Source organism: Cebus imitator, unplaced genomic scaffold (assembly GCF_001604975.1).
Source record: "Cebus imitator isolate Cc_AM_T3 unplaced genomic scaffold, Cebus_imitator-1.0 Scaffold9, whole genome shotgun sequence".
Taxonomy (NCBI): Eukaryota; Metazoa; Chordata; class Mammalia; order Primates; family Cebidae; genus Cebus; species Cebus imitator.
The window spans coordinates 9,179,824-9,201,844 of record NW_016107324.1 but is presented as its reverse complement, the minus strand read 5'-3'; the positions used below and the strand labels follow the sequence as shown (position 1 = coordinate 9,201,844).

Below are 22,021 nucleotides of genomic sequence, written 5' to 3'. Positions count from 1 at the left end.
CTGTCTCTTTTTCCTGCTATGATGCTAAGTGTGGATGGGTAAAATTCATTATTTTTAAAATGCTCATTAATATCTACAGGTGCAAGGGATTATGATAGGCCATTTAAAGCATGGTGGTCAAGAAAGCAGCCTCTGAAGCAGGTTGCCAGGGATCCAATTCCTGCTCCACTAATTACTGGCTATGTGATCTACCTCTGTGCCTCTGTTCCCCATCTATAAAATATAGGCTTTATCTCATAAGGATGCTGAGGATTAAATGAGCTATTATGTGTTAAGTGCTTGGACCAGTGTCTGGCTGCTAGCTGATCTTTGGTCTAAGATGTTAACGACTATTTATTTGAATGGAGAAACCAAAGATATGGAACTCTGTGTGAGACACAGGAATAACTAAGGCAAGAGGTGCAAAAAAGTAATTTTTTGCAAATTTTGCAATTTTTCTCAATTTTAGGAGTTAAGACAGTTAGTTTAACAAGAGGTCTGAGCTTTGAGAGGTGTTTATTTTTATTTTTTAGAACTCTGACTTAAGGGAGTAAGTAAGGGAAGAGAAAGAGGGAGGGAAAAATAAATGCTATATTTGGAGGAAAGATGGTTGGGTAAGCTCTCTGTGGTTCTGGTAGGTAGGTTTCACATGTGGCTGGTAGTTGGGCAGTCAAGTACTGCATTAACACCAGCCTGATGCAGCTTGGGCTGGTGCGAAAAGCCATGGGATCTCTAAGGCTTAGGGGCTTCACATGGGGAACCACCAGGTTACTAACCTTTCTGAGAATCATCTTAGAAAAAGTGGGTAACATTTACAAGGAAGACTTGTTTTCCAAGATTAAAGGAACCTATCAGCAATCATCCAGCTAACTGCAAAAAACTTTTGTTTCCCATAGGACCAATTATTTGGGATACAGGCCAAGCATACAAACTGGTCTTCCTTCCTTTAAATGCCACACAAAACCACCAAAGCTTGCCTCATATTTAAGGGGCATTCATTTCTTGAACATTGTTTGAATATGTACTGTATGCTGAGAACTACACTAGGAGCTGTCGATAAAGTTATGAATATGAGTATGAAATATGAAATATTTCTGCCTGGAGGAACTTACAAACCAAAGTTCTGCCTAGAGAAATTTAAGGACCAGTAGAAGAGGAAGTAATGCAAAGAGGAAAATGCCACATGAGTAATAAGCATCATCAAGAAACTAGGAACGGAATGCTGAGGGAAGCCCTTAGAAAGAAACTTCTCATTGTCTGCAGAAACAGAGAAAAGTAAATATAAAAATATTTCCATTAACAACAACAGTGAACAAGGGGGCTCATTAAAAAATGACACGTTTGGCTTGGATTGGGGTAAAGAGGGTATTCTGGAACTTTGTGGGCTTTTCTGCATATGGAGAAAGCAGGGCTGACAATCTAACTCCTAAGGGCAATGAACAGCAGCTGCATGATTACTCTAAGTGACACCTGGGGACACATTTCTATAATATTAAAAGTGATATGTAGCTCATTAAAAAAAAAATCCTAATATGTAGTACACAATATATCTAAACCATCGCAATGACAAAATCAGAGCAAAGTCCTGCGCACCAAAGGGCCTGGGGAGATGTGAACGCAGACCCCAGGACCTTTCCCCAGCTCAGAGACCAAAGGGTTTTCAGAGCGGGGGTGGGGGCTCCCGGCAGGGGAAGTTGAGAGCTGAGGGAGCGGCAGGAGCACGTGGGCTGAGTGGGGGTGGGAGGACGCAGACGGAGGAGTAACCGGTGGAAGTGTCAAAGAGGAAGGAGTGGAGGGCTGCTGAGGTGACAGGGTGTGGTCTGTGGGGGAGCGGGCGGACCCGGAGAGGAGAGCGGAGAGACCCACCAGGACGAGGAGGCAGCGGGGAGCGTGCCTGCGTCTCTCGGAGCGGTGACAGCACGGAGCGCCGCGCGGGGGCCGGGCGGCGAGGGGAGTTTCCAGTGCTCGCTAAGTGGAGTCCCTGCTCCGAGCTGCGCCCGCGCCTTCCGCCAGGGCCCGCGCTGACAGACACCTGCCGAGTCCGAAGCGGGAGTCCGGCTGAGCCTTCGGCCGCCAAGTAAGTCTTGCCTTTTCTCTCCCTTTCTGCTCCGTCGCCTCCGCCTCTTTATCTGAGGAGCGAGGAGCGGCGGACGGGGTTCTGCACGAAAAGCGCACCGGGGAAGCTCCGGCGGCGTCCAGGAGGTTCCAGCCTCCGGGCGCGCCCGGGCCGGCGCGGAGACACGACCCCGAGGCCCGCCGCCCGGCTCCGGTGCGCAGCGTGGCCCGAGGCAGCGGCAGAGTTGTTGGCACCGATACGACCCGTCTTTTGTGTGTTGCCCGATCCCAGAGCCGTGCCAGGCCGGGGGTGGGGAGGGAGCGGAAGACACTTTATGGCTCCTGGCCCCACCTCTCGTCCCCACCCCAAATCCTCCGGGATTTCAAAATGCCGCGGACTCGGCCGCAAGTGAGTGCCAAGCCCCCAAGCCCGGCGAGTTGGATCCGGGTGGGCAGCCGGCTGGACCGCCACGCCGCCCCGCTTTTCTGATTTTCTTTTTAGATACGGCAGCTAATTGGTGGGTGCTGGGAGGCAGGGCTGGCTGGGTGAGCACGAGTGCCTGGGTGTAGGCAATGACCTACCTTCTAGCTTTTCTTGGGGTTTAGAGGGGAAGGGGTGGGGGCACCGAGAGCCCCGAAGCCCGGAGCGTCCCGCGCTTAGCGGGCTTGCGCGGCCGGCGAGCAGGCGTTCGCTGGGTGGGTCCCTTGTCTGGCTCATTGTTCGCGGTGACTGTTCTTTGGGCCAGGCTGAGCGACACAGACACCGCTCACCAGGCTGTAAATAAAAGTGACGACCTGGAAGAGTGCGGGGTCCAGGCTGCCGGGAGGGAAAGGGCTTGCTCATTTTGGAAACCGACTTCGAGCTCGCAAGGGCTATCGCAGTCGACAGAGAACCGCTCCTGAGTGCGAAACTTAGATCTGACTCTAATTCACAGAGACAGCCTAGTAAATTAAACCCTCGGAAACAGGGCACGTTATTTCCCTCATTGAAATTGTTTTCAGAGTGACGAAGATGGAGTTTTAAATGTTATTGACAGCTGGCCACCTTCTCTTGCTAGCACCTGTTTCCCTTAAAGATTCCTGGGTGGGGTTTATTTTTTCGCCCCCTCCCTCCTTTTTTTAGAATGTGCATTTATTCCATGTGTGCCTTTAGGTAGTCGAATGGCATGGTTTTGGGAGGAGAATCCATTTTTGAAACCAAAGTGCAATTTCCACTCTACAAATGGCCATGCACTGGTGTAGACGTCCATTGCTCCCCCACCCTGACCGCATGCTAATGTTCATGGAGGCAGACATGTGTACCCAAGAATCAGAGGGAGCCAGTTATCCTCAGTGGGAAATGCCAGAAGACTTCTCCTGCATACAGTTTTCCTTTCGTTGGATGGTAGATTCTCTTATTTGACTTTCTTCCATTCTTTAAATTACAATGGTATCACCTGTTCATGGTGCCTATTCCTTAGCCCACTACAAAGGACGATGCATTTGCTGGGAAAAAAAAAAAAAAATGCCCTTTCTTTTTCTGAGGCCTGCGGGTAGTAATCAGAATAAGCTCTTGACAAGAGAGATTATTAAATTATTATGATTTATATATGTATGTGTATATAGGAATATATATTTATATATACAAGTTTACAATATTGTCTACAAATATACAATGTTTGTATATACATGTGTGCATATATGTGTGTATGTATATATGTATATATGTACATATATGTGTGTATATATGTGGTATTTGTAGTTGGTTGTAAATCCCAGTAGTTACTAATGCACTCAACTGCCCTGCTGGTTATATTTCACTTTGACATCCTTGATGGACCTCCTAAGTGTATCAGTCTGATGAAGCCTGGAGTTCCAGCCCTCAGGAGAAGTACTTAACATGAACACCTCTCTATGACATCAGTCTGATTCCACCGGGAAAAAATCATACATTGGGAGTGTTGTTTAGGGTATGGAAAGCTGTATGATTTATTCTAAGGACAGAATAGAGAGTTAGGTAGAAGAAAATAAAAATGGAAACTGGGTAGGCATCCAGACCATATTTACGGTTCCAGAAATAAACATGTGGAAAAGTATATTTATTGTGTTCTCTCTCTCTTTTATCATAATGTTTGTAACCTCAGTGCTTTCATCACAGCATTTGTATCTCGTTTTTTTTTTTTTTTTTTTTTAAAACTATTATATTTTCAGCCTATATTGTTTTACATTTTCAATACCAGTATTGCCCACTAATTGCAATGGATTATTTTTTTAATTGTTCTTTTGTCTACTTGTATACCATTAACAATTTAGTATAGGACCACATGAGCAATGAATCAACCAGGTTCTAATGAAGATTAAGACATGAAAAGTATTCACAGCTATGTATAAACTGTATACTCATATAACCATCTTCCCACATGACCAATTTTAGTTAGTAGCTTGTTCATCTTCTGAAGTCTCCAGACTCCAAATTCTTACCCAGATTGATTACTGCACTAAATCTTGATTGTGCAAAGAACAGAACTTAATTATTTTAGTCTCATTTATCAGTCAGCAGTATTTAGTGTTGTCAAGATAATTATATCATTGAAATATGCATGACTTTAAAATATGTTGAAAAAGGTCCTTCTACTTGTTCGTAAAGAAAAAAAAAAGTCCTTGTGAAGTCATAATTTCGCTGCTGTAGGCCCCTGGCCATTCGTGTTTATTGAGTTTACTCTTCCACAGGAAGAATGAACCATTGTTTTGTTGTCTAGGAACTGAAGGAAGATGGAAAGGGGGCATAGAAAATGAAGCACTTGTAAATGTTATTATTTTCTCTATTTGGAAAATATATATTTTTAAGTAAATAGCAATTATCTTTTTAAAGATACACTAAAGCTTTATTAAGAGATCTATGAAAAAAAGAATTTTCAAAATTGAAATGCTAGCTGCTTCTAAATATTTATAAAACGTTGGGGTGTACAAACACATGTATTTTTGAACCAATCTCAAGATTTTAATGTCTTCCTATAGAATTATGAACTATTAAATTATTGTTATTAAATTAAATTATTGTTATTAAAACATTGAAATCTCATCAAAACTTATATTTAAATGTACTGTCTTTTTGCAAGTGCTTTAATTGTAGTAGTCTGTTTGTTGAGATTTAAAAGAACATCATTGATGTCATGGTGTGCTTTGCATTTTAAAATAGTAGCTAATGAATTACAAACATTCATTACTCAACAACCTCTTGCTGAAATTTCTCAGGACCCCCAAATAGAGATTTATTTGTACTATATACTATCATTCATGCCCTTGCTGAGTTTATGTTGATACCCTTTTCTTCTTCAAAATTAATTGCCTTTTAAAGTAATGCTGTGTTGTCTGACTCTTTTGTTATTTTTCTCCTATGTCATAAATTTTTGTGCAAATATCTTCAGCATTGTCTGGTTAGAGAACTTACTGTGGAAAGCATGTGGGAATTAGTGGGGGAGGGGTAAAGAGAGAAGGAGAACACTTTTATTAAACTTGGAGTCAGGACTAAAGACAGGAAAAGAAGGGCAGGTTTCATTTAATGAAATTCACTGAGGAATTTGTTTTTGACCTTTAAAAGTCCTAGCTGTGCAGTGCATAGTATACATTTGGGTAAATCAGGCACTAACTTCATATAGCATAAGGCAAAATAAGAAAGTTTCATGGTCCCTTTGCTTTGTTATATTTGAATGGTGGCTTTAATTCCATTCACTTTTCTTTATAATAAGTATTAAAAACTATCTTCTGTTTGTTTTCTTATGTTGTACTTTTTGGGGGTGCTGTTCTATTTATGAAAAAATGGAAATTGTCAATGATTATTTTGGGAACATTTTATTTTAAAAACTTAGTTTCTTTTATGAGTTTAGCTTTTATTAAATGTTTACTAAGAAAGGATGTTTGATTCAATTTTCATAACTAAATGCAACTAGAAACACATTGATTAAGTGATTCAAATAAGCTCATTCAAATAGTAAATTTAGTCTTCTCTTTCACAAGCTATTGTGAAGAAAATGTTTTGAATTAGATTTTTATTTTAATAACCAATATTTATTTAAATTTCCTGTAATGAGAAGACTAACTTGAATGGATAATAAAAATGAAACATTTCTGAAATGAGGAGATAAAAGACAATGCAGATTAATGATTTTGTGTACTCATGGTACCTATCTTTTTTTCTGATAAATTAGTATTTTTAATCTCAGAGGTAATGTGGATTTCTTAACTGATCATATTTTCTCTTTGCTTTAGGCACAAGAAACCTCAAAGCCCATGGGAGATTTATTAGTCGTGTAAGACTCCTTGGAGTGCATATATGTGTTATCTTTCCAAATGACCTTACCTTATTCTACTTATGTATGCAGTTTCTCTGTCATAATGTCTAATTTTGTTTTTGTTTTTCAATTGTGGAAGGAGACAGACCATCAAAGTTGACATGAATAGGTGTTTAGAAATACGATCAAGTTTGCAAGTAGTTATTAAGGTCTAATGTTACAAATGCTGAGGTGACATGAGACAAAGGAGGCATGATTTCTGATCTAAAGATACTTATATGCTGGCTGGGTGGAGAAGCCATAGACTCCTAAGGAATCAGCTCATAGCAAGTCAACACATACACACATCTATGGCACCAAAAAAAAAGCCCTAACCTTGACTTTAATGACATGTCAGTTTCTAGAAAAACGCTGTTATAGCACCAGTCAGAGAAGCCAGTGACCAAATCTTTTAATTTTCTGGGCAACTAAAACCTAAGTAGTCTGAGCATATCAGAGTAGAATTAAATGTTGAAAAAGTTATTGTGATTCCATTGTAGAGGAAACTCTCGTATACTACTCTTTCCCTTTCCTTTTCTCCTTCCCTCTCTTCTCTTCCTTGATTACTCTGTCTCTCTACCATTGGCTTTTTGCTTGCTACCCTGGCAGACCTGATTGACAGGTGTGACAATTCCCATGGCAAGCTAATCCCACCAGGCTGACAGCTTTTGAAATTCTGTCTATGTAAATACAGTATTTGTTCGTTTAAGGGCCCACAGGTTGTTTCCCTTTGTACTTGAATCAACAACCATTTTCAGTTCTTACAAGAGACCACCCACAAAAATCTTCTTTTTGACTATAGAAAAACTGAGAGAGAAAAAAAAAATCAAAAACTTGGGAGAAAGAAAAGAAACTCACAAAACTAAATTACCACTAAATTATTGACCCAAGGTGGCATGTTTAGGCTAAGGCCAAGAACTCTGAATTAAACTTCCAAATCTAACCAGCTACCTGTAGATATAAACCTGATTTTTATCTTCTCTGTCACCCACGTAGACATGACTTTTTTTTCAGACATCTTGATTACAGTTAATGTTAAAGTCTAAAATGCAAATGTGTTGTCTTGAACTGAAACGAACTATCAAACAATGATAAATAATGATCATTTAAACTTGGCCATTTAAAAAGCACATCGGATACAACAAAAATCAGTGTATTAGTACACTAAATATGCTTCCAATTATGATATAAATAGTGCATAAAGCTTTAAAATTTTCATCAAATTAATGTATCACTGACATGCAAATTAACTACTGCCATCTATGGTGTATGCCATGTGATGATTTCTAATTGGCAAGTGAACCTCAGAGGATTATTTATAGATTACATTGCAACAAAGTGCTGGAGCAAATCTGCATTGTGCAGCTCAATTCAAATTGGTGTTTGCGCTTTGATTTTCTTCACTTTTTCGCATCCCTTTTGATCTGCAAAGGTTCTCAGAAATAAGCTAGCTAAGGTGCTAAATATCTAATTAATAACATTTGGGCAGAGAATTTGTCTTCAAATTATCCCTAAGAGATTTGGAGACCAGATAACATCCCTCACTAGTTTGTTCAGTATGAATAACTCTCGGTCTTGGGCTGTGAATGTGAACTCCAAGATTTGGTAACATCCATTTCCATCCAGAGCACGTAAGATCAATGTTCACACAGGAAAAGTGAGGCGAAAACTTGAAAATTTACCAAGTGAATTAATTTTTAAGAATAGCTGCTTCTAAAGATCTAAGTGGAAATCCTATTTTATTCTCTAATGGCAATTGAGGTTTCTTTTATCTTCCAATTTGTGTATGAAGAAAGCAGTGAGAGAATTACATTGTATCTGCAATCCCCATACTATGTTATCAGCTCCAGAACTGGCCTTTCTTTATTCCATGTCTGTGTCTGCCTAGAGGTAGGATGACCAAACAAAAAATGAAGAAGTAAGTCCATTTATTCTGCACATTTTTGTTTATTATGTGTTTTAAACATGACCTCATGAGGCAAAGATACATTAGCTGTAAATTCCTGCTTACAACGATCTAACTTAGGAAATAATTTTATAATTTATTAACCTTTTAGATGTCTATCTTTTATTAAAGATTTGTTAAAAAGAAACTCTCTTTTTGAAGGAATCTCCATTGCTGGGTTTAAACTTGACATTCTTGGTTTGGGTAAGGTGGCTCACACCAGTAATCCCAGAACTTTGGGAGGCTGAGATGGGAGGGCTGTTGAGCCCAGGAGTTCCAAACCAGCTCTGGCAACATACAGAGATTCTGTCTCCACAAATAATAATAATAGTGGGTTGTGGTCATATACTTCTGTACATTCTGCAACTTTAGAGGCTGAAGTGGGAGGAGCTCTTGAGCCTGGGAGCTTGAGGCTGCAGAGAGCTGGATTGTGCCACTGCATTTCAGCCTGGGAAACAGAGTGACACCTTGTCGAAAGGCATAATTTCAACAGTTGCAAATATATATATATATTTGACATTCTTTTTGTAAGAGCTTGTGTTTGTGGTGTGTTTTATAGTTATATTGAAATCATGAAAATATTTAGAAAATCTAAAAAATACATACAAATACAGTATTTATTATAATGATTCCTATCATCCTAAAGCTGAGGAAATAAACTAAATGTTGGATACGAGCAACACATGGAAGTGAATACTTGTGCTATTTTTTTTTAACACTTTTAAATACTTTTTTCTTAGGCCTGTTACCTTTTATGGTCAGGTGCATTCACCAGGAATGAGGCCATGGTGTGGGTATGATCAAGGCAACTTGATTTCTTGCTGATGAAGACTTATAATAAGGAATTTATCTTTTGATTAGGAAAGCCTCACTTAACTTCATTAATAAACATTGAATGAGGACTTACCATGTGCCAGGTATTGAAATAAGGAGTAAGTATTAAAAAGAAATGAAAAAGTAGCTGCTCTGAAGGTATGTAGAATACAATGAGAAATCAAAGGTATCAAATAAATGTTTAGATGAAATCATGCACATTAGCACAGGATGTTGGGGGGAGCTATAATGAAAGGTGTACATCTCAATTTAGGAGATAGTATAGAAAAGCTTAATGGGAGAATTGAAGCTAAAAGTCAAATATAAATTGTGTACGTGAAGAAGCAGTAGATAGTTCTGTTATAGAGTTGCTGGAGAGAAGACAGAAAAGTGACACACAGATGGAGAATCAAGAAAGTCTACCAGGGAGTATCATTCATTAGACTAAGGTCATCATAGCACTCTGGACCAGAGATGAAGATTTAGAAGTGTGACCTGATTAAATCCAACATTCTTATACTTTGCCTACATCCATGAAGCTGAACATATCTAAGGGAAATACACAACCATGGTGTCATTTTATATTCATTAATCTTAAGTGTGTTCTTTAGGTTATCAGGTGATCTTACTGTGCTTCCTGAGTCTATTCTCTCTCTTAGGAGATGACGTGATGCTTTCTTCTCTCTCCTTAAAGACAGTACCTCTGTCTACACTGTCACTCTCAGATGAAGGCCTTTCTTCCTATTCACTGATAAAATGGAGAACATCAGAAAAGAACTTCCATTGACACTCACTGCCACATCTATCCGTCTACCAGCACCTGCTCCCACATAATCTGCCTTCTTGCAAGTGTTCTCACAGAGCCTTGGTAGAATTTCAGCAGTTGCGTCTTAGTAGAATGCAGTGTAGAAGTGGGTAAATGCAATTTGTCAATGAAAAAGTCTATTCTCCTAGACCTAGAACTTCTCTTTTTATTTGTTTAACCTTAGGATATAATCTGGGTTTCAGTCAAAAATTTATATAAAGGAAGTTTCTTGGAATAATGTAAAATTAGAAACAATATACCTCCCAAAGACAGAAAAAAATCATGTTAATCGTTATTTAAAAAGCATTTTTTCAGAGAATAACTATTGATAATGTAAAATGAATGATATAAAAAGAAAAATAAAACAATACTATAAATAGTACATCATATAATTTTATGATTGTACATAGAAATGACCAGAAAAATGAACATGTTAAAAAGCTGCGCTATAAGATATTGAGATATAAATTGTTGTATGTAGCAAATCTATTGAAAATATACTCATCTTGGAAGAGACAATTTGATGGGAAGATTCTGGCTACATAGAAAATGTCTGCTGAATAAACACAATAGAAAAATCATAATAGAGAAAACTATTGTGCCTTACCTAGCATATCCAATCCACCAGGTTTCTTAGAATTAACTGCTAAAAGACATGACAAATCCACTTAATTCTTGCAATCTCCACTGCTCTCCTTCTGGTCTCAGAAACCATCATTTCTGGCCTGAATAATTGCCTTACCTCCCATCAGTTTCCTCTCATGCTTGCTCTTGCAGAAATAAAGATCTGAGAGGCCGTGTTGCATGGTATTTGAAGCATGGACTCCAAAAATGGGCTGCCCGAGTACAAGTCGCAGCAGAGCTGCCTCTTAATAGCTGTGAGACTTGGGGCAGGTTACGTCTCTTCCATTTTCCTATCAATAAAATTGAGAATATTAATACATATCTTGTAAGGTTGTCATGAGGATCAAATGAGTATCCCTAATATGAAAATACAAAATACGAAATGCTCCAAAATCTGCAACTTTTTCAGCACAGACATGACACGGGAAATGCTCATTGGAGCATTTTGGATTTCAGATTAGGGATGCTGAACTTGTAAGTGTACTACAAATATTCCAAAATCCCCACAAAAAGATCTAAAATCTGAAACACTTGTAATCTCAAGTATTTCCAATAAGAGTATCTAAGCTTATGTTTTAGCTATTTGTCAAGATGGAAATTAGATTATACTCTTCTCTGCTTAAAACCATCCAAAGGCTTCCCATTACGCTTAGAATGGAATCCTTAGAGTCACATATATCAACTTCAATTCTCGCCACTCTCTGCTTCCTTGATATTTCTATGAAAACAAAAACAAACCACAATTCATTCTGTCACATGGCCTTTGTGCGTGCTATTCCCTTTGTCTGAAACACTTTTATTGACTCTTCATAGTTTCTTCATGTCCTTCATGTCTCTAGCTCTATCCTTTCCTTGAAGACCCTGTCCCTGACTTCTATCAATCTACAGAATACCTCTTACTCTTTTTTCCCCACTCTTTATTCCTTATTGTTTCTTTAATAGACCTTATCCCAATTTGAAATTTGTTTGATTAACTCTTTTCCCCTCTATTTCATGACTAGATTTTAAATTCTGTGAAACAAGGATAATGTCTGTTGTGACTACATTTGTTTCCCATAATACTTAACAGAGAGTACAGTGTACAGTAGACAACTAAATAAATATTGAGTGGGTGGGTGGATGGATGGATGGATGGATGGGTGGGTGGGTGGGTGGATGGATGATTGGTTTGGTTGGCTGGCTGAGATTCTTACTATTAAGATCATGGAATTGTATTTCTGAGAGAAGCTACAATTTTTACAAGGTCAAATATATATGTCACTAAGGAGATAGAGAAGGTTAAGTTATTAACATACCTTATCATTTAGTTCTGGTACTTAATATCTTTAAAATGCTTGTCAAAACACAGATGCATTTTGAAAGAGTTAGAGAGTTTGAGAGGGAGAACAGGGAGGTAGGTGGACTGGAAGACTCTAGATTTGAAGATACTTCAGGCCAGGGCAGGCCTATGGAAATGGCAGTGTGGGGACTAGGGAGTGGGCTGAGTTGAGGGAAGTATCAAGGTGTTCTTAGTCCAGGCATTCAAGAGGAAGTATCAGACCAGCATTTCACAAAGTATCAGGTCAAAAATACTAATAAAGTAACTTCTTATTAACTTTAAAGAATGTTCAGTAGGGCTTTACATACACAGTACCAAAGTATGTGGATGAAAGACTTTTCTAGAAAATTACACTAGTTATCTGATGTCATGAAATAAAACTGTTTTCTCTCTTTAACTCAGCCAGTTTTCAAAATGGCAATCAACTGGAATATGTGAATATGTGAGTGTATCTATCTTTACAGACAAACTTTGTTTCAGTTAGGAAGATACTTCACATGGAAGGTGTTTTCATGTATTGCCTTTGGTCATAAAATTATAAAGGCATGGGAAGTTTTGTGTTGAATGATGTTCTCTTTGTGTTACCAGGAGGTGTCACTACAGCTCACTCAAACATACTAGTGTATTCTGTAGGGACCAACTGGCGTCAGCACTTAGCAGAATAGCATTACCTACCAAGTTCTCCAGAAAGTTACCTAAAGGACATTTGATGAACAAAAGAATTATTTCCAGATGCGTATTTCTCTTCCATACAAATATTCTTATCATGAATTAGCTGAAACTTAAAAACTTGCTTAATATTCTAGAAACAAATGCCATTTTTACTTTCCTTTCAGTGTTGAGTGGGGACAGTGGCCAAAAAAACAAAGAGCAGAATAAAAAGAGGAAAGGTAGACACAAAGAAACCTGAAAAGAAGGATGAAACAGAAGTGTTTCCAGTGACAGTGTGCTGCGTGAAGACCCCAGAGCACATTGCTTTCTCACCTGTCTTACTTATAGTGCATCATCCCTTCCCTATTTCAGCCCTTTATTTCATCCCAGATAAGTCTAACTCTTTCTGCCAGAGCTGGGATAATTAGAACAAAAATAATGATCTGGTATTGAGCCAATATACTATCCCAGCTCTTTGACGTACATAATTTTCTATCTCCCCTGATAACATTATAAAATAGGTATTAATACAAAAATTTTCCAGGGGAAGAAAATGAAAATCAGAAAGTTTGTATGATTTGTGGTTATAATTGTGTATGTGACCATAGACTCACTAGATGTCAGAACCACACTCTGGTTCTTTTCATGATGCCTCTAAAGGATCACTCTTATGAGAGACTTTCCTAATGTCCTTTAACCCCTGACTCTGCCCAATTTAGGTATCTCCTTTTAGGGTTCCACAGCAGGTGGTGCTCACCCTGTGTAAGAGCGAGCACTCATCATGACTGAGCACAGCCTTCTATTTCCTTGTCTACCTCTTTATCCAGAGTCTGAGCACTTTGAGGGTGGACACAATGTCTTGTTTCAAGAACAGAATGTGAGACCCCCCCATTAACTGGATGACTGAGTAAGAGGAAAGGCTCACCTATAGGTGGGGATTCAATGTGGGTGAGGATGTGGAAGGACAGCAGAGAAAGCAAGGACCCCCAGGCCACCTGCCTTCACCCACCACCATTGGCCTCAGGTGCTCCACAGCAACTTATCAATGAAAAGGAAAATTTCATGTCTTTTTTTTTTCTTTGGAGTCATAAGAACAGGGTTAACCACCCAAGGAGGGGGGGATATTCATCCAGCACAGCCCCCACATTGTAGGTCCAGTAGGACTGGAGGGAAGTAACTGACATCTGAGGAGCTATGTGTGCTGGTGTCCTCCAGGTGGCAGCATGGCCCAGCTGTTGGAGACAAGATCAGTTGTTGGACATCCCTAATGCTGCCAGACTCAGAATTGTTCTCAGGGCATTAAGTGCCCTGGGAATGATTAATGGCGCTGCCCATTCACTGCACCCAGTGGGTAATTGAGCCTGCAGTATTTTGGAGCCTGCAAAGAGGCTTTCTGAGCCACTGTCTCATAGAAGGGGCTGCAACATTTTGGACATTATATCCCTTGAGAGACCTCTTGGAGGAAATCTTGTGTGCACAAGAGATCTTTGGCAGAACTCTATATATACAGGAAAAAAGACAGCCCCCCCCCCCAAAATATGGGGAAAGTGAACAGTTTTAATTTTTTTTTTCAGAAATTTAGTTTGCTATATATTCCATATTCTTTTTTCCTTCTTTGGTTCTGAAATAATATTCCTTTCCACCTGACTTAAAGCAAATCCTCTGGAAGGTAGCTTATGTTAATTGACTGAGTATTTTGAAAGCATGCAGGCAGAGCTATGTAAAATGTCTTAATTTAAATCAGCACTAAGCCCTTTCATATTGTAAGCTGCAATATTTAAAAGTAAGATGATTGGAAATATCTAAAGTTGCACATGATTCAAGAGAATGTGAAACATGTTAGAATGAGCTACTGGCATTAGGCTACAGCATCCATCCGTTTATTCTCAATATACACATAATATCAATTATAGAAGACAACCAACAAAAGATCTTAAGCTTGTCAAGTTGGGTTTGTGTGACTGCTTCTTTTATTAGAATTTTGAGTAACTGGGAAAAATGCCAGATTATGAATGGTTTCTTGAATAAGGTATACTAGGAGATCTTAGCACTGTTGAGAAAAAAATCACATATAAATTCAGAAAACCTTTGCTCATCTGTGTAGCCAAATGGGGAATCTAAACCTCCCCCTTTCCGTAGTTTGAATTTAAGTACGTGTGGTGGTGGTTTTGTAGCTTCTTCTGTGGATTCTTTAATATCACTTTGGTACTTTTAAGAGCAGTTGTTCTTCCCTAACCTGTGAGATTTTACTCTCCATCATAGAAGAGTCTCTCATGTTAGCCTGTAATGATTTGAAGCTGTACTCTGTATAGGAGGTTATCTTCCAGATGTTTAGAGAGCCAAACTTAACTGGTTCTCTGTGTGCTAACACTTTTAAGTTTTCACATGCAGTGAGTGTAAGGTCTTGAAATCATTGGAATAGAGTAGAAAATCAGAAGAACAATTAGGATGGCCTCCCAAATTCTATTTTTAAATTGGATTACAGATGTGCATAGATTGCTATTCTAACTTGCCTTGCTTTGTTACATTTATCTCAAAGATTGAACTTGCAAGTGTCTTTTTTGTAATGAAGACCTAGGCTAAAGATTGAATGTAAGGAGTAGAGAGAGGGATTTAATTGAAATAAATCCACAATAGTTCATTCATAGCCTCTAATTTAACTACTACAACAAAATTAGGGGGAAAAAATCCTAGCATTAAGTCTTGTTTGATGATTCATGACTCAGTGAAGTGCTTTTCTCAGCCTACCAGTTTCTTTGGCTGTTTTGGATTATTTATTAGAAATGTCTTGAAATTATCTCTTGACATAGAGATCTGTATTTCTATGCTTTCATTAATTATTACACTGTTTAATATATAAAAACACTATGCAGTACTCTATTATATTTTTATATTTCTTATCTTTTTGCTAATTTTTCTAAATAATTTACAATTTTTTGTCAATAGCGATGTCATATTTGTAACCTAGTAATAATTTTTGGATCTATTTAAATCATTTCCTTGTGGAGCCAAAAGTCTTACTGTGCCAGGACAGAGCTGGTATTACCTGACACATGTAACATTACGCCCTTCAACTTCAGCCGTGTTGTTGCAGATAACAGATTTTCCTACTTTTGTGTGTGTGTGGTTGAATGATACTCCATTGTGCTTATACTTCATGATCTCACTCATATGTGGAATGTAAAAATATTGATCTCATAGATGTAGCGAGCAGGATGGTGGTTACCAGGGGTTGGTGCAGAGGGTGGGAAGATCTTGGTCAAAGGGTATAAAATTTCATTTAGACAGGAGGAATAGTTTCAAGAAATCTATTGTACAAACGGTGACTATAGTTAATATACTGTATTCTTGAAAATTGCTGAGGGTGAATTTTAAGTATTCTTACTACAAAATATGACAACCCTGTGAGATAATGCATGTATATGTTGGTTGCCTTGATTTTACCATTCAATGTCAGGATGTGATATTGTACAGTGTAAATATATACAATTATATTTGTCAATTAAAAATTAAACAAAATATGGATCCCATTGTGTCTAAGACCATGTTGCTTTGTAAAGACAGAGCTCTGAGAAAGTGAGTTAGGTCAAAATAGTAAGAGCTTGGCCTCTTCCTCTGCTTAGAAGGGCTCTTGTGATGTGTAACTCCCATGTGAATCTTTAACACCGAGGGTGGACTAAGCAGGGACCTGGATTCACACTTATAATTAGATGAGATTAAATTTTTTAAAAACTTTGTTTGGGGTGGATAAGAGTTAATTAATTAGTAAGCAAAAGAGCCGGGATTCAAACTTAACTTTTTCTAAACCCAAATCCCCAAATTTTCATTCTACTTCCTTGGCACCAGTATTTTGACAAACTGTTGGTAGCAAAGGATAACAAAAACTGACAGGAGGGAGGACACTTATATGTCAATGTTTTTGTGCTTCTCTGAAACACCTAAAGGAAGAGATTTCAGTGGGCACAGTTTAGAGTCCTTTCCTGGGAAGGAACTACCCTTGATACCATCAGTCTGAAGACTAAACAGGAAAAAGGAAGATGTGGAAGAGAAAAACATTGACAACCACTTTTACACTTTTCCCTTATTAGTTTTACCTTTGTGCCTCAGCATCGGCAGTAAGTAATTGGGCTTTAAGATCATTAAAAGTTTCTCTATGTAAGTCCAGTTGTTTGTTTATCTGTTTTTGTCTCTTTCTTTCTAGTTTTTCCACAAAATATTTGAGGAAGCAAATCTGTTAGGTTAGTTAAATAGACCTATAGGTGGAGAAGAAAGTTATGAAAACAGATGGTTTCAGCCGCTCTCATTACCAGCCATGGATTACACCACCTGGAGAACTCTGCCGTTCCTGTGAATTCACAATACATTTCCAGCAAGGTGTTTTGCTAAGTAGTCTTGGTGAGTGGAGTAGGTTTTGTGGTTGAGTAGGGCAAAGATATAAGCCAGCCACTTACAACTCTGTATTTCAGGAAGAGTGTATGTCTCCCCTAAAACAGCAGAAAATAAAAACATTCCTGTTTTACTTGAAATATGTTTTAGAACGAATATTTAAATATCTAAGTGGATATGTACATGGGTCCTTGTGTATGTGTGTAGTATTTCTGCAATTCCTTCAAAAACAAGATATAGTCCCAGTGTGAAAACCTAACTACAAAAGAGCTAGAAATTTATTTATTCTGTCTTGACCTGTGCTCAACTTTACCTTGATAAAACACTCCTTAAACCTTCCTTTGCAAGAACCACTTACTAAACTAAAACATATCTTTCCTCTCTCATGCCTTCTCAGCAGCAAGGTGTAGGATTTATACTAGAGTATTTTGTGTGTGTGTGTGTGTGTGAACTAAGATGTCTAATTATACAAATAAATGTCATTTACCAAATTCATACTGTGCAGCTTGCACTCAGCTAAGGTTAGCTAGTTACATACATTATTTCATTTAGTTCTTATTAGGAAAGTTACTATTATTAATACTGTTTGACAGATTTAAAAAAACACAACACTAAAGATTATCTGTATACTTAAGTTGCCCCGAAATAAGGGAAAGGGCAAAAGGGCTGTGGGAATCGCAAGACTCAAGTTTTGATTCAGCTCCCCCTGCTTTCTCACTCTGTGAGTATCTAATGTGCTGATTTTATTAGGTTGTTGGGAAGAAGACCAACTATGTTTGTGAAAAGTGTTATAAGACTATAATGGACTAGGAAACAAGGTACAACTAATCAGATAAATAAATTTAAGTTGTACTTGTTTGAGGGAGAGTTGGCAACCCTTCTCTGGGGTTGGAAAATTATATTTTATAAGTCACATATCTATTGGAAGAAAAATGTGTACTCAAAAGCATAAAATAAGCCTGTAATAAATTTAGAGTGCTACTTTTAATTCTTAGCATTTTAGTCAATGTTAATTTTACTATTTTATTCTAGTGAATCACTAAAATAAATATTAATTATGTACTATTCTAACCAGCTTTAAATTTATGTAGTAAAGTCATTAAAAGTTTCAATCTGGTTCTAGGATAAAAGTACACATAGAATTTCACCATTTCACTAAGGCTGACATTTTGAGGTTGAGTTAAAACTGCAGGGCAGTTTTCAAAACATTGCCCTGCAGACTTCATATGAATACATTATATACATTTATAGGTATAAAAAGAAAGATATTTCAAAAGTTAACCTAGAATGCTGCCGCAGTATTTCCTGGTTTCTGTGCTTAACAAAGTAATTCTTGAATGATTTGGAAAAAGTTACTAGAACAATATGATGACCTAATGATTTTTTGTTTCACGAGAGCTGCGTGATTTCTCTGAGTATGCTTTAAGAGAGAGGGAGAAGGCAGGGTGGGCATGAAGAGCGAGTACGTAAGCTGTATTCAAGGTGGCCTGTGTCTTTTTAGAGCTATGAGAAACGGTCTTTTGCCTTGCCTTGTTCATCTGTTTAGTAGAAAGCTCATGTGTGTTTTGTGTCTTGGAATTTCAGTCTTTTAAATTTACTTCCAAATAATTTGTTTCTACATTATGCTGCTTTGTTTGTAGAGAACAATACTTACACAAGTGTTTTATGAAGTAAAATGAACCAACACTGCACTCTACAAAGAGAATTTCAAAATAAAAACCATTACGGATGAATGGCATGCATTACAGACATCTCTACCATATGTCTTAATGGGTCTGTTATATTGAGCTCCTTTACAAAATTCATAGGCACTAATTTATCTAACAAATAGAGCGATAATGCTTTCAAGACAAAGAAAGAAATAGAAATACACTAAATATAAAAGACACATTAATAATTTTCCTATGACCTTGATTTCTGTCTTTTCTTTTAAATTATCTATTCAGATTCATATCAGAAGGATAGCTTTAATAATGCAGACATTATTCACTCTCAGTAGCAGTTTAACAACATTACTTCCTAGAGTAGGTAGTTTTGAGACAGAGTAGGGGCAGGGCTTGGCTTTACCCCCACTAGAGCATTCTTTCAGGCAGTCCCATGAATCGCAAAACCCATACCACTACCTCACTGAAGCCATAATGTTTAACATACTTTTTACTTAATTCCAGAAACTGGCCTTAGGATATCCAATTATTAAACCAAGGTTGTGGAGTGTCCCACCTCAGGAAGGAGTACTGAACAATTGATTTATAGCCTCGTTGCCACTGGTCAGACCACCAGGTAGTCCTTTATTTAAGATAATTTCCATACCCTACTCCTCACATACATTGCCCAGCCCAACTGGCATACCTTACCCCTGATGTCAGTTCCCATACTTTGCCCAGTAAAAAACCTCTGATAGCTTTTTTTGCGGGGGTCAGCTGGAGAATCCTTGAGTTTCTGCTGTCTTCCTTATGCTTGAGCACAAGTCCCAAAATAAAATCTTTGGGAAATTTCTTGGCCTCATATTAATTTTCATTACAGAGGAACCGCAGAGCCTGTGGTCTGTGACAGATTCAGAGCCTGGGAGAACTTCCAATATCATTATGTTACAGTAGGTAGCTAGTCAGGCATGAGCAGGTCAGGAGAGGGCTCCCCTGACCCCACCAGGAATGTAAGGCGACCATCAGGTGATTGTCGGGAAGTTGTTACACTGTCTCTCTAAATTAATAATTGGTTACAGCCAGTGCCTGGGAAAGGCAGCCTTCCAATATATAGATACACCTAAAACTGGTGATCAGCAGCTTCCTGATAGGATCTTAGGAGTTTTTTGGGTGGGTGGGCTCAATCAGGCACATTAAGAGGCAAAATGGCAGTTTAACTGGTATGTGACCTTCCAGGGACATTCGACTGGTAAAGAATGCCTTGAGTGAGCATGCGTACAACTCCAGTAGACACACTGCACATGCTCACCTCCCAAGCACCAGCACGCCACTGCACATATGGACAGCATGCCCCCTCCCAAGGGAAGAATCAGAGAAAAGATTCAAGACCCTGGAAGCATGTCAGCATATAAAACCCCAAGTCAGAGGGTCAAACCATGCACTTGATCAATCTTTCTCTGTTTTTTTTTTTTTTTTTATTGTGATAAAATATGCATAACTTAAAATTAACCTTTTTTTTTTGGAGTATACTAACTTCATTCTACAAGCAACGAGGGCTTAATACATGTTTTTAAAATAAGTTTTAAAAAGTTAAGTACAGTAGAGGAAGCTGAAAAACACGAGAAGCAAAGAACAAAGTCACAATCACAAGCAGTTTATAGTTTGACACATTCTTCTAGGTCCTGTGTGTCTGTAGGCACAACATCTAATTTTATGGGACTGAGATTGTATAGTATGTATCATGATTTTTCACACATCATGAATATTTGCCAATTCAAAATCCCAAAGCTATATGAGCATTTTGATAACCAAAAATACACTACACCAACTCAGTCTGTTAAAAAAAAAATGTAATCCTGTCTTTCAGGTCACCCTCTTGGCCCTCTTCCAAGTATACTGTACTTCCTTTTATTCCTGCTCTAAAGCTCTTTAATAAACTTTCACTTCTGTGGTAAAACTTGTCTCAGTTTCTCCTTCTGCCTTACACCCCTTAGTTGAATTCCTTCTTCTGAGAAGGCAAGAACTGAGGTTGCTGCAGACCCTTACAGATTCGCAGCTGGTAACAATTATACTTCCAAGGCAACAAAATGTGAACAAAGTGTAGGAAATTCTGAAACGAAGAAATTTCTGAGATGTAGACTCTATCCACCATGGTATATAAAATATATCTCAGAGACATCTCTCTCCAAAAAATATTTATATAATTAAATCCTTTAGTGTTTTTTAAAAAGTTGTTTTCAAAAAGAATCTGGATTATCGTTTCTTCAACTTTTTTTTCCTGGATCTGCCTGTTTGAAGTGACTCAGTTGCTACCACCTTTCACTATTGAAAGTGTTAGGGCTCAGAAGGCAATACCTACAGACTGGCACTTTGACATGTTGAGAGGCCTTAGAAGCTGCCTCAGAATCAAGTTCCCTCTAACGTCTTATTTCCCCACCCCCAATTGCATGGAGGGACTCCTTCTGGAATTTCTTATCTAAGAAAGCTTCTTTCCAAAAGAAAGGCAGTTGTCTTAAGATCTTCTTCCTAGAAATCTTATCAAATAACTAGGAAAACTCAATCACTGGAAAAAGAGAAGAGACTGGGAGTCCATCATCACACCGAGACAGACTTTTTATCTGTTCTTCTGAGGGCAGCTCTGAGAGATTGTCTAGGTGACTTTATCTGTCTAATAAGACAACCTTTAACCTCTGTTCTTCTGCCTTTCCACTCTTACAGGCCAATTCATTTCCCCATTTTCCTCTCCTCTATGAAGAGGTCATTTAAGCTTCAACCATCGGGCACATCTTTGAGCTCATACTTTATATGACTCCCATGCTCATGTGTTTACATAAAACATTTGTTATGCTCTTCTCTAGGTAACCTATTTCTGTTATAAGAGTGTCGACCGTGGCCCTTTATAGTAGGGAGGGAAGGGATCATCACTCCCTTTCTGCCCCTACAAAAGGAAAATACTTTGGGCATCTTAGGAGTTATTGAATCAATCTAATTGTTTTGTGGACATGAAAATCCACACATTCCTATTTGTTTATTAATTTAAGAGACTGAAACTATTATAAATCAGGGCTGTGTACCAGTATGTTTACATAGACGTTAATTATTTTAAGCAAAAATATTCATGGCATAGATAATATAAAAGAATTTGACAATAAAATATCCAGCATTAACCACAAGCTATTAATTGCAAATCTTCTTCAACTTGAGAAGAAAGTGGCTGGACACTTTTGACCACTGGAACTCGACATAACTGCAGAGAAGGAAGAATTATTATAAAAATTCAGTTTCGGCGGGGCGTGATGGCTCGAGATGCCTGTAATCTCAGCACTTTGAGAAGCCAAGGTGGGTAGATCATGAGGTCAGGAGTTCAAGACCAGCCTGACCAACGTGGTGAAATCCCATCTCCACTAAAAATACAAAAAATTAGCTGGGCATGGTGGCATGTATCTATAATCCCAGCTACTTAGGATGCTGAGGCAGGAGAATCGTTTAACC

At 38.3% G+C, this 22,021-nt stretch overlaps 1 protein-coding gene across 10 annotated transcripts in view; it reads left to right on the top strand.

The window, feature by feature from the left end:
* The first annotated feature begins 1,731 nt into the window (after positions 1 to 1,731).
* SEMA6D (semaphorin 6D) overlaps positions 1,732 to 22,021 on the top strand; it is a 594,914-nt gene continuing 574,624 nt past the window's right edge. For 8 of the 10 annotated variants that reach the window (XM_017545312.2, XM_017545279.2, XM_017545295.2 and 5 more), the window contains exon 1: positions 1,947 to 2,056. The gene's annotated coding sequence lies outside the window, so the exon portion shown is untranslated. Of the gene's footprint in view, positions 2,057 to 22,021 lie in introns of all 10 variants that reach the window. The other 2 variants (XM_017545307.2, XM_017545247.2) reach the window with 2 other exon arrangements.